Source organism: Mauremys reevesii, linkage group 2, assembly GCF_016161935.1.
Source record: "Mauremys reevesii isolate NIE-2019 linkage group 2, ASM1616193v1, whole genome shotgun sequence".
Lineage (NCBI taxonomy): Eukaryota > Metazoa > Chordata > Testudines > Geoemydidae > Mauremys > Mauremys reevesii.
The window spans coordinates 166,102,741-166,116,313 of record NC_052624.1 but is presented as its reverse complement, the minus strand read 5'-3'; the positions used below and the strand labels follow the sequence as shown (position 1 = coordinate 166,116,313).

The window sequence follows — 13,573 nt, the reverse complement described above, 5'->3', positions numbered from 1 at the left end:
TGGCACAATCTACCATTTTAAAAACCATGTTGTATTTTATCCCAATGACTGTTTATCCCTATGTCCTTAACTACTTTCTCTTTCAAAATTGGTTCCAAGATCTTGCATACAACTGAGGTCAAAGTAACAGGCCTATAGTTTAGCAGATCACCTTTTTCCTCTTCCTTATAAATAAGAACTATATTAGTAATTCCCCAGAGTTTACAGATTCATTACAAATCCTTGTTATTGGACTAGTAATTTCATGTGCCAGTTCCTTTAATATTCCCTGGATGGAGATTATCCAGGCCCCTTGATTTAGTCACATTAAGTATTTGAGTTGACTTCCACCTTGGATGTAGTAATTTCTACCTCCATATACCCATTCCCATTAGCCACCCTGTCATTACCCCTAAGATCTTCATTAGGCAAACACCAGTCCGGGACGTTCTAGATAATACTTAGTCCTGCCATGAGTGCAGGGGACTGGACTAGATGACCTCTTGAGGTCCCTTCCAGTCCTATATTTCTGTGATTCTATGATTAGCCCCATTAAAACTGAAGCAAAGTATTTGTTTAGGTGCTGGGCCGGGCTTAGATTATCTTTAAACTCCACCCCTTCCTCAGTGTTGAGCAGTCTCACCTCTTCTTTCCATCTTATTTATATGGCTGTAGAACTTTTTACTACTGGTTTTAATTCCCTCTGCAAGCTACAACACTGCTTGGCTTTTGGCAGGTCTCACTTTACCTCTACACTTTCTGACCTCCAAGAGGTAGCTTTCCTTGCTGATCCCTCCTATCTTCCATTCCTTGTAGGTTGTCTGCTTTCTCTTAATCACCTGGCTTGGTTTGCAAGCCTTCTCTATAAAATTTCCCCCCTTGCTTGGGATGTAGGTTTCAGATAGATCCTGAAACTTTCAAAGTAATTCCAAGCCTCCTCCACATTCAGATCCTTGAGTTCTTCAGTCCTGTCCATGTCCCTAATTCCCTTAATTTTTTTTTGTTAGTTCTTTTGAAATCAAGGACCTTTGTTGCAGATTTATTTATTTTTTGGTCCCTCCATTTAGTTTAAACTGAATGAGCTCGTTATCACTCAAACCAACGCTGTCTCCTACAATCAGTTCTCTTATAAGGTCCTCACTACTCACCAATACCAAACCTAAAATGGCATCACCTCTTGTTGATTCAGCAACTGTTTGGTGAAGAAATCTGTCAGCTATCACATCCAGGAAAATCTGAGCCCTACTATTATTAGCAGCACTTGTCTTCCAATCTGTATCTGTCTGTAGCATACCCCAAGCACTAGCCCAGGGAAAACTCTATTAGCTTTCTTTCCCAAAGTGATTATGGCCCAGACTCTGTCTTATCCATTCCATTACTTCTAATTTTTTACAGTCCACCTCATTAGTATTCAATACTATCCCACCATGCTTGCCTTTATTTCTATCTTTCCTGAATAGCATATATCCTTGAACACCTGTACTTTAGTCATGACTACTATCCCACCATGTTTCTGTTATCCCTATAATATCTGGTTTCACTTCCTGCATTGGTAGTTCTAGTTCCTCCATTTTGTTGCCCAGCTCCTTGCATTCAAGTACACACATCTTAATTGCTGCTGCTTGGCTTTTCCCACATTCCTCGCCCGATTGGGTACAGTTATTCTACGTATATGACTGGTATCAGCACTGTCCTTCCCCTTAATGTCCATTCTCCTACCCACTGCTGTTCCTTTCTCCATTGCTGTATCCACTCTTATTTGATTTTCTTCCCTCTGAATGTTAAAATCAGGTGTGGCCTATTATATGAGCCCTACCTACTGTCTCTCCTGAGTTCCTAGTTTAAAGCTCTTAAGTTGTGCCTACCTCCATCACAGAAGTCTATTTCTCTCCCTATTCATTAGGAGTCCATCCCATGAGAACAGTCCTCTGCCCATGAATGCCTCCCAGTGGTCAAACATCCCAAAGCCCTCCTTATAGCACCACTGCTTGAGCCATCTGTTAATCATCAAAATCTTGTCTTGCCTTCCTTCTCCTCCTCTAGGGACAGGCAGAATCCCACTGGAGATACCTGAGCATCCATTTCATTAAGCATCTTCCTCAGTCTCGCATAGTCTCCCTTGGTACATTCCAGCGAGAATCTACCTGTGCCAGGACAATCAGTGGAGTCTTTCCTGCTCTCATTAGGATCCTCTTCAGCCTCAGATCCACATCTCTAGCTTAGCTCCCGGCAAACAGCACACTCTTCTGTTCTCCAAATCAGCTCCGGTGACAGGCCTGTCTGTTCTTCTTAGTGGAGAGTGCCCAGTCACATAGACCTGCCTTTTCCTGGTGATCGTGTGATTCTCAGGCCTTCCTCCTCTTCTTTCTGGCTGCAATTCTTTTTGTCTTTTATTCTCTCTTGCAATCATCTGCAAGTCATCCTGTATCCTCCTGGGGCTCTGAACTCTAGCTCTTCCCCTCTTCTTACAGGACTAAGCTCTTCTCTTTCTTGCCCTCCCACCTTCAGTTACTGCCTGCTGTGCCCCTTCATTTTCCAACTCAGCAAACCTGTTCCTGAGCTTTGTTTTTCCTTCATTAACCAGTCTTTTCTCCTAATCACATGCTTCCATTGACCACTTTCCTTATCCAGCCATCTCCCCTTCAAGTTGTTCCGTGCAGCTTGCATCTGCAAGTCCTAACCAAGGGTGCTAGAACCTTTGTAGAAGTGAGGGGAAGGGGCAGCAACACATCTTCAGTGGTGCACAGTTCATAAGAAATAATAAACATGACAAGGTTATTTGTTTAGCTGTCTGAAGAGGTGAATTTTATGGGACATCTCAACTCTAAATGAGATTTTTCTGAAGATAACTGTTGTCCTGAATGACAATTTAAGTCACGGGTCCTATGGTTATTTTTTCAAGAAGCATTCCCTGCTGAAAACTGAGTCCTGAACCTTAAACATCAACCTTATTTTGGTAAGGCCAGTTTTCTTTGTCTCATTATAAGCAGTTTATCATCCAGTTCATGCAGTAAAAGGTTCCTTTTTTTTAATATTTGGATTTGTGTTTGAAGGTATACCTCTATACAGTATATGTTCAATGGCTTTAAAAATCATGTCCCATAGTCCTCTCAGTTGTTACAAAGAATTCATGTATTACTCTTATTCTGTATTTTGTGCTGGCACAATATCTTTCTAAGCAGTATCAGGTTAAAAAAATCCATATTTTTTATTTTGCAAATCTCCAGTGTTATCAGATTATATTTGCTTTTTCTAAAAGCATAACAACCTACCCTTGATGAGAGCAGAATGTTCCCTTAGGACCTTTCATCTTCCTTCAATGACAAAAATTAGATCAAGAGTGAGTTATCATAGCCTAAAGTAAAGATCACTTCTTTAGTTTTCTTAATTACTCTGTCTAGTCATTCAAAGCCAAATTGTTGTATTTGGTGACGGGCCCAATTAAGAGGCAGAGCACAATTGAACTTTATTATGGCCCCATCTCTTCCCTGTTTGCCCCCCTCAGGATGATCCTATGTTCCCAGGAGCAGTCTCCCAAGTACAGGCATTGTAGTTGTGATAGGCCCTTGAGTGAGCCATGCCAGGACACAGCAGGAGGAGAGGGTTGTGTGAGGAACTACATAGACATTGAGGTGGTGCAATGGAGTGGGACTTGGTGGGCAAAACTGCAACTCAGAATTATAAAGGGCAGCTTTGCAACTGCTCCATGCCCACATTTTTATCCCCTGAGCTGAAATACCAGCCCTGACTCCTTCATACAAGCTGTGTGGGAGTTTGTGGTTATTTGATGTCCACTGATCTATCCCTCATTTTCAATAACATTCCCTTCCACACTAATATTCAGTACCAGCTCATAAATTGTCTCCTCAGTGCACAGAAGTGTATATGTTCTTCCTACGCAACTAATCTAACTGCCCACTCCCTCATGCAGAGGTACCATGGGGAATCATTGGTGTAGAGAATATTTTATGGGCTTTCTGAAATAGAGCCCTGGTTCTGAAAAGCATACCTAGTCAGGAGAGCATTTGTGCTTAAGTCACCCAAGGCCAATCTCTCCTAAATAGGAATAAACTTCAGTGCTTTCCTGAACAGTAGCAAAGGTTAAGTTTACTTGACATCACTATATGAAAGGATGGATAATTAGCTGCATTTTTTTAAAATTAAGAATAAATTAAAATGGAACCCGGTCTTTTTTTTTTTTTTTTTTTTTTTTTTTTAGTTTGTGTTCTTAGTGAATAGACATATGGCCTACAGGAAATATTCTGAGATGAGATTCTATTTAAAACCAGTGACTTACCCTTCATCAATAGAAAAAAGAGAGTTACTGATAATACTTTAATGCAGTACAACCTGCATGTCTGCCAGGGAATGTACAGAAGCTTCTGTCCTAGAAGGTGGTTTGTTCATCATAATTAGTTTCTTCAGTAACTGCAGGGCACTTTAATACATTACTCCAAAACTGCTCTTTCATTTTGTTGGCAGATAAAAAATTAATGAACCCAGGGGCTGTTCTAAAAATATTCCAAGCACAATTTTCCTCTTGCTGTGTTTAGATAACATAAGCTCCAGTTACATTCAAATGTGTGAGGGGTTTTATTATTATTAGCAATATTATTTATTTACACCACCTGGGTGAATTCCTAGCTTATGATAGTTCAGCAAAATAAAAATAAAAGATTTATCCAGATTTTAAATCATGACTGGTCTGCCTTTCTTCCCTTTTCTTCACTTATTAAGAAAAGTGAGAACCAGGGTCTGCTATCTACCAATATTGATCAACTTCTCTTTGATTAAAAATAGTCTATTATTATGAGAAAGGGTGTTTGTGTGGGTCAGACACTGGCTTGGGAGTGGGACTCAGAAAACACTAAGGGAAAAAAGTTGGCACAAAAACCAGGAAGATCAAGGGTATTGTGGGAGAAAAGATGCAAAATTTTAGCAATTCAGCTGGGTGTGTGTGTAGAAACCAGACAGCGAGAAAGAAAGGATGCAGAAACAGATGAATTTGTTGTATTGCACTAGATCAACTGCCCTCATTTTCATTTTGAAATCTGGTAGGTGTGCAAGTGCTCCAGGCGCCTCATAGTCATTTGCTTCCTCTTCTCCCTCTATACTGGACCCACCACTGTTCATTTCCCTTCTGGCCCTTTATCTTTAAAACAACCTCTCTTTAGCTTTTGCATTTCTTGCTTTTTTCCACTTCACAATCTTAAAACCACCTGAATATAAGGTATTTGTTTTCATTTTAATTATTCAATGCAGGCAGGGTCCAGGAAAGGACGTAGCACTTGTGAGCAAGTCTTGGCCTTGACCGCCTTTACCAAAAATGGTTATCAACAAAATCTAAAGACAGGAGCTGTCTTCCTACATTTGACCACCACTTATGACACAGTTTGGCACAAAGGCCTTCTGTGCAAACTCTCAAGTTGCCCTGCATTGGGTGGTCGAAGTAGTAGAGCTCTGCTTCTAAAATGGGTAACTGTTGTGGTTCCTGGAAGTGTCAGATTAACAGTCTTCCTCAAGGTTCAGTTCTTTCAATACTGTTCAATGTGTACATCAACAATTTGCCAGCAACACTCTTCCACAAGTTTATTTGTTGAATAGCAGAGGGCAAGTTTTCAGTTTACTCACATAAGTTATAGGGTCAAATCCAGAACCCCACACTCTTTTTACTCACTCTTTACGCAAGCAATCTCCCACTGAGATCAAAAGAGAGTTGCCTTAATTAAAAAAAAAATAGAGATTTAAGGATGTGACTCTCAAATAATTCATTCTAAATGTGATGGTTGATTTAAATATGAAGATTCAGGTGATATAATATACAGTAATTGAAGTGGACAACTATTTTTATAAACCAAATTTATTTTTGTGTAGATAATGCATCAAAAACTTTGTCACCCTATAAAAAAATTTTTATTCCAAGTTCATCAGAGTTTTAGAAAAACGTTGTTAGATGTGCTTGAATTGATGAGATGTAGAGGGCACTGTTGCACTTACTAATCTTAGACACTGTCTGATTTGAGGTCTGAAATCAGCTATTATCCATTTATTTTGTCTTGTGGCTCATATTGGATATTTATTATTATTTTCCAGAAAACAAGGATTCTTTAAAAAAAATCATAACTGGCTTTCTATCTCACCAATGTAAGGATGTTCTAAAGCAGTTTCATGAATGATCTTAGCAGCACATGGTTTATATTTTATAGGCCTTTGTCTGACACATTGATTTCACTCTTGGCTGTAAAGTTTTACATGTGATGCACCGGGAGTTATGATACCAACTCTTTCTGTGAAAAGTGAGCTGGTAATGGGAGTTTTTGTTCCACTCTTTATCCTGAAGTACAAAGAACAAAGTTCAGGGTTTTGTGTTCCTCTTCAAGGGTTGATGGCATTACTAACATCTTAATCAGCACAGAGAACAGTTGCATGGGAAACCTGGCAGCCTCTAGGGAAATTACTGAAAGTCAGAGGTGATTTTCAATTATTTTCTTTTAATAGGTTTATTATTTTGGGGCCAAGTTTTCAAGGAAGCCAAATGCCACCTTCAGCTGTGTGTAAACGAGTCATTTTTTCAACCCCAGCTCTCCTGCCATATAGATCAGTGATAGGGGGAGGGCAGCTTGTGAGGAGGTGGATTATCTGCTTCCACCAGCAAAGACGTTCCCTGACCATGGGGGAATTCTCCAGGATCCATTTCTATTTACAAGTGTTACAAAGTGGACCTTTGTTGTCACATTGTTGTACCATTACAGCATTTCCTAACCTAACCCCCACACACTAGTCTCTGACCTATGCTCACCGAATGGGGATACCAATCACTTTTCCTGTAACATGCAGTGTGGAAACAAAAAACAAAAAAACAAATTCACCCTCAATATTAAATAACATAGTTGCAAGCTTCAGCTATGTTAAACAATATATACAAGGAACCTGGTTACATGACAGACTATAGCTCTTCCTGTGTAATATCTTCATTGTTGGAATCAGAGGCTCCTGAGCTAACAGCAGGTTTAAAAAAATGATGGTGGCAGAGCATATTCCACATAGGTCTGTAACTCAAACCTTCCCTTCTGCCCCCTGCTCAACATCCTGTCCAATCCAGAAATATGGTGATTTCCTGGGCACACTGCAAGGCAGCTTGGTTCAGTGGCTTAGGCACTGGGTGCATGAGTCTCAGGAGCTCTGGCTCGGTCACTAGGGTGACCAGATGTCCCAATTTTATAGGAACAGTCCCAATTTTGGGGTCTTTTTCTTATATAGGCTCCTACTACCCCCCCACCCCCGTCCCAATTTTTCACACTTGCTGAAAAGCCTGGGAAGCTAAGGAAAAGCACTTTAAAGCAAATAAATAATAGTGCCCTGTACTGAGCAAAAATCATATTTTGGGGCTTGGTGAATTAGTTTCCCATTTGGGATGTGGAGTCCAGTATTTTCTTAGGGTAGTTTATGTACAAAGTGTACACATGTCCTGTTTCCTTGGAGAACACTGGGAACAAACTGCATACAGGTGGTTTTGTAGAAATCTCATAAGGTCCCATTGCCATTTTAGGGACTGAAAACTTAAATTTAACAGATTACAGTCCTTCTCTACTGCAGCTTCTCACCCTGTAAGCCTTTCTGCAGAGCTTGCTGGTTTTCAGTCAGGATCCAAATGATCACAAATCACCTGTCTCCACCAAGGTTGTTCCTCAGTGAAATGGATAATGAGATGTTGTCCTTGAACAGCCTGTTATAATCCAGAAGACCTTTGAAATGCAGGGTGTTGTATATTTTCTACTCTACTTCTGCTAGGTTGCCTTCTCATCCCTATGTTAACTTGCTTTTCCAGATTACATGCCATGCAAACATAACTCCCCTTGGTTTTGGCTCACAATGATTAATTTATGTAGGACAGAAAGATAACTATCTTCCCTCCGGTCTTGCAGATACCTGTTTCTCGCTTTGTTTGGTTACAGACTTTAAAGTACAATATCAGCAGTATACATAATTTCTCAGAAAGAGTGAATACATACATTTCACAATGACATTGATGGCTAATGTATCACTAGCTTTCATTTGATACCTTACAGGACACTTTTTGAATAAATACTATGAAAGAAGGTTAAGGAGGTCGACAAATATTGACCTGTGTCAGCAGTTGAGCAGACAACTCATTCGAAGGGGAATGCTGTAGCAGGAGAAAGGCGGGGTGGGCAAGTTTCAACAAAATAAAGACATCTCTAAAGGATGATGAACTGCCCATGAGGAAAAGGAAAGAACTGTTTAACTCCACCGTTCTGCCAGCAATGATATACGGAGTGGAAAACTGGTCAACAATGAAAGCGGAGGAAGAACAATTCACTGTCACCTAGAGAGTGATGGAAAGGTGAATGTGTAAGATATCGCTCCGTGATCACATACTGAATGAGATCAGAGGGCATACAGAGGTGACCGATGTAGTGCAGGCGATGTAGTGCAAAGCGAAGATGGGCAGGTCATGTAGTCTGCAGGCAAGAAAATAGGTGGATAACCTGCATCAGTGACTGGATCCCCAGTGACCACAAGCGACCACTGGGCAGACAAAAATATGCTGGGCTGATCCCATGACAAAACTCTTTGGCAAGATATGGAAAGAATGTGTACGCAAAAAACGGAAAGGTGTCGACTTGTGTTTGTGGAGAGCCAGATGAGGACAAGGTGAACAAAGGTGACTATGAAAGCAGTGTGTTAGGTGTAGTGAGTATGTCAGACCTGTCAGGAAGTGCTGTAACAGAACAACAAACCCTTTGCCAGTTGGCACTGAGGAGTTCTTAGGGTCAGAGTGCCCATTTTCACTTTTAAGCCCCTGCCCCTTTACATCTGGGAAACTCTTAGTTTGAGCTTTTCCTTGGAATACATGGTCTGGAAAAGCAGTGCCCATTACCTCTCCTTTTGTGCAACTGCTCTGCAATAGTAAGAAACTTAGGTCTAAAGTCCCTGGGGAAAGGAGAGTGCTTTAACCCACACACTGCTCTTCATGACTTTCTGGATGCAATTACTGCATGGCATCTTTAACTCTTTCTATGGGGAGCTTCATCCTGGGTGCTTCAACATCCATGAACCCTACATGTGTGAGCCATTTGTACCTTTCACCATACAAATAATGTAGCTTTAATTCCTATTTCATCTTAGGGCGCTAAGGGATACAGTTAAAGTCAGATATTAATTTGGTCTATACGGTCAATGCCAGTACTGGCTATTGGCTTCATTGCTCTCCTTTGATTGTGGCTATTGTGCCACTAGTGGTGGTCCAGGAAGCCCCAGTGAAGAGACTGAAATCCTATAGTCTAAGGACGGAAAAGATAGTTACAGAATGAAGATAATTAAGGTCACTGAAGAAGAGGCTGCTAGAGAAGGGAAGGGTGCTAGTCATCTCCAAGAAAAGAATACTAAATTTATAAATCCAAGGACAGAGAAGGGTCCATGTTTGTTCTGCAGTTTTATTCTGATGCCACTTCAGTAACATGCTTTTAATTTTTATGTTGAAGGTTCACAGTGTGCTAAATAATGACCAGCCACATGAATTCAGATGGGAATAAGTAAAGATTGAATGTATACAGTATTGCTCTTAGCCATTGCTAGCTGAGTTAATAACTCAGTGTGGAAAGAAAGGGTAATATTCCATTCTAATAACCTGACACTTGTTGAAAGTGTCAGCAAACAACCAGCATGCCCTACATCCATTATGATGAATTATTGTGTTAAGATTCCTGCTGGTTAAAATCATTTTTTAAATATATGCTATATTTCTGTCAGGAAAAAAACACAAACATTTAGCTGCTTTATTTACTTCTAAGTGACAGTTCCATTTTCTCTTCTCTGTTGGAGTAAAGAGAATTAACAGCAGCAACAAATAGCTCTGGCTCCTTAACAGTGGTTTGCTGAAGTGTTCTGTTTCACTTGAAGCTTGGAGACTTTAGAAACTAGAGCTTGAATGCCCTTCTGTAATAGGGCAGGATGATGAAGGGGAATTTTATTTCCTCAGCCACCTATGTCCACTACTTGTCTCTGGCCTAATATTTAGATTGTAAGCTCTTTTTGGGTAGGGACTGTGTTTCCGTTCTGTCTTGTACAGCACCTAGCACAATGAGGTTATGGTCCATGACTGGGCTCCTAGACACTACCAGAATACAGTAAATAAGGAGTAAAGGAAGTGTTGATGTGGAGCATGATCCTATAATGGATTTGTTATTATCTACTACAGTCAGTAAAAACAGAAAGTTAGATTTACAGCCATTACTAGAAAATTCACAAGTTTTTAATTTGATAGATACCAGCAATGTGTTCACTGTGGTTCAAGATTCAAAATGAAGACTATCAGAGGGGTAGCCGTGTTAGTCTGGATCTGTAAAAAGTGACAAACAGTCCTGTGGCACCTTATAGACCGGGGTTCTCAGACTTTTGTACTGGTGACCCCTTTCACACAGCAAGTCTCTGAGTGCGACCCCCCCTATACATTAAAAACACTTTTTTATATATTTAACACCATTATAAATGCTGGAGGTACAGCGGGGTTTGGGGTGGAGGCTGACAGCTCGCGACCCCCCATGTAATAAGCTCATGACCCCCTGAGGGGTCCCGACCCCCAGTTTGAGAACCCCTGTTATAGACTAACAGAAGTATTGGAGATAAGCTTTCGTAGGTGAATACCCACTTCGTCTGATGAAGTGGGTATTCACCCATGAAAGCTTATGCTCCAATATTTCTGTTAGTCTATAAGGTGCCACAGGTCTCTTTGTCGCTTTTTACAAAACGAAGACTGTCCTTGCAGTTCAAAGTTCCCTACAGTGCACAAATATATGGTAGTGTTTGCGATAGCATTATGGAGTGGGAGGAATTAGGGGTTTAGAAGTGTTGATTGGGAATAAGGGAGTGGTGGGGGGAAAATGTCCCCATTCTAGAGAATTGAATTGGTTGATCATTAGTTTACACTGGAAAACTGAACCACTGAGTCACAGACAGTAGAACAGAAAATGGAACTTCGTCCATCAAGGCAACAGACACTTGGCACGATGACAGGTGTAGGGAAGGGAAGTATGGGAGACTGTTTGGTAATATTTTGTTAGAATGGCAATGAAACACACTTTAAATAGCAGTTCCAGGCTTTTCCCATAACAATTTTAACTCAAATTCAGCTTATAGTACAATGACTCAGCAGCAGGGGTATGATTTCACGTCAAACAGATTGGAAGTCTGAGTCAGATTGATATAGGTCCTGGAATGCTTAAAAGCATGCGAGAGAGCTGTATTATAGTGTTTTCTTATTAACAAGAACTAGAGTTAAGATTGCCAAACAGTTTCAGTTATAAACTATCACTTTCCACTCAAAGCTTTACCAAAACCAGTTCTCTTTTGGGTCTGGAATCACTTATACCCAGGTAACTTCACAGACTTTTCTTCAGTTCTTTCTGGTTTACACCGGAGCAAGTGAGATCAAAATCAAGCTATTAGTTTCTGCCTTGTTGTGAAGATCCTGATTCTTCCCTACCTTTAATCTCATGTGGTTATTACTCCTGTGCAGTGAGCATTTTCCTACCAATATTTCTACATTTTTTTTAACTTTAAACCAGGAAATTAAATGCAATATATGGTATAAACATATGGCCATGCTTCTCCTCCTTCCTCTGCACCAGCCAGTTGAGCTGTCCAAGCACAGTATGGGGGCTGTGGAGGACTTGATGTCTTTCTAAAGAGTACACTGGAGCTCAGCTACAATTTATTGAAGTCAGTGCAGGACTAACTGGGTGAAATTCTACAGCTTGTGTTATGCAGCAAGTCAGACTAGATGTTCACAAGGGTCCTTTGGGGTCCTACCATCTAAGAATCACCAGTATGGGGTACTAGTCATCTGTACTATTTTCCTGAAGCATTTCATGTTTTATTAGCTATCTGGAATGAATATGTCTCCTAGATAGAGAATAGAATATCAGGGTTGGAAGGGACCTCAGGAGGTCATCTAGTCCAACCCCCTACTCAAAGCAGGACCAATCCCCAGGCAGATTTTTGCCCAAGATCCCTAGATGGCCCCCTCAAGGACTGAATTTACAACCCTGGGTTTAGCAGGCCAATGCTCAAACCACTGAGCTATCCCTCCCGCCTCTTTCTAATTTATGAGTGATAAAGAGTCGAGTGTAGGGACTTCACCCCGTTAGTGTCCCTGGAAGTACTAGCCACCCGGTGGGGAGGATGAGACCATTGCCCTGCTACCCTTTAGCGCCAGCCAACAGTGCTGACTAGGTGGAAGACAGTGCTATAGCCACCTAAAAAGTGGTTACTTCTTACTTCCTTGGCGGGCCTGGGGAAGCATTGTGCTTTGCAGATGCAGTGCAGCTCTGCAGCACCTTCACTGCAGGCTTGTGCTGGAAGAGTCCGTCAAGCCCTCAAGGAGTAGCCTTCACTCTGGTATGTACAAGGTCTTCTATTGCATTTCCTAACAGCTGTGGCATACACATTTGAGTGAACAGCCTTTATGTAGCATTATCCTCATTGATGCTTCCATCATTAGAAATAGGTGTATCTTTCACAGCTGCAGAAGGAGATACAATTGTTTCCCCCTTATCTGAAGACAGCTCAGGGAACACACCTTGAAATAATCTTGAGCACAAGTATATTCGGGCTGATCTCAGTGTGCATGCCTCTTAGCATCTGCTCTAAGCCGCCATATCCCTTATTATCTGCATGGACAATGTAAATATTCTCAAGATTAAGCTCATCCATAAAGTTAAGATTCATTGCCGCAACTAGTCTGGATATCAGGAAGGAAAGGAAAGGAAAGGAAAGGAGAGATAGTGAGAGGAACAGGTGGAACATGGAGGGCAGGGAGAGGGAGGAGGTAAGTGGAAGGATGTCCAGGGAAAGGGGATAAGGGGTGATCAGAGCAAACAACCAATTCACACAGGATGCAGCTACACAGCAAGCAGGAGCCCAGGACCGTGACTCTCCCATCCCAGGTCAAAAGACTCAGGTTCATGTTACTGGGCTAAAATGAAATGTGTAGATGTTGCAGCTGAGGCTGGACCTTGGGCTCAGAAGCCCATCCCCTTCCAAGGCTTTAGAGCCTAAGTTGCAATGTCTACACAGCTATTTTTAATGCGGTAGCACAAGCCCTGTGAGCCCAAGTCTATCAACCCAGGCTCAGAGGCTCACTGCTTCAGGCTGCGTAGGTATATCCCGACAGGAGGGAGACTATACACAGTCCAAACAGCAGCAAATAGCCTGATGGCATTGTAAATATTGGGGCTGCACAGGAATGGAGTGTGACAGGGTGCACTAACCTCTCATGAGTGCCTCCTGGGTGCAAACCTGCACTTGCTGTTTCAGCTTGAGGTGTCCCCTGTTGCTCTCGGCAGGTGAGTCTTCAGGGGCTCAGCCCTCCAACTAAGTCACTCAGTCAATAGGTGAAAAGGTGGATGAACCACTTTCAGAGTAAAAGGCCCAACAGGGCTTGTCCCTGTGCCCTTCTTAATATCTTTAGCCCTGTCTCTGGGCTCACTCCTCAGCCCCTTTTGGGCTAGTTTTAAGTCTGTGCCTGCCCTGATATCGAGTTGTGCCCTCCCCACCCACCCCTCAGCTTTCT

At 41.6% G+C, this 13,573-nt stretch overlaps 1 protein-coding gene across 1 annotated transcript in view; it reads right to left on the bottom strand.

Moving 5' to 3' along the window:
* LOC120397828 (glutamate decarboxylase 1-like) overlaps positions 1-13,322 on the bottom strand; it is a 72,777-nt gene extending 59,455 nt beyond the window's left edge. Inside the window, exon 1 of the mRNA XM_039524364.1 lies at positions 13,272-13,322. The gene's annotated coding sequence lies outside the window, so the exon portion shown is untranslated. The remainder of the gene's footprint in view (positions 1-13,271) is intronic.
* Between the last annotated feature and the right edge of the window lie 251 nt (positions 13,323-13,573).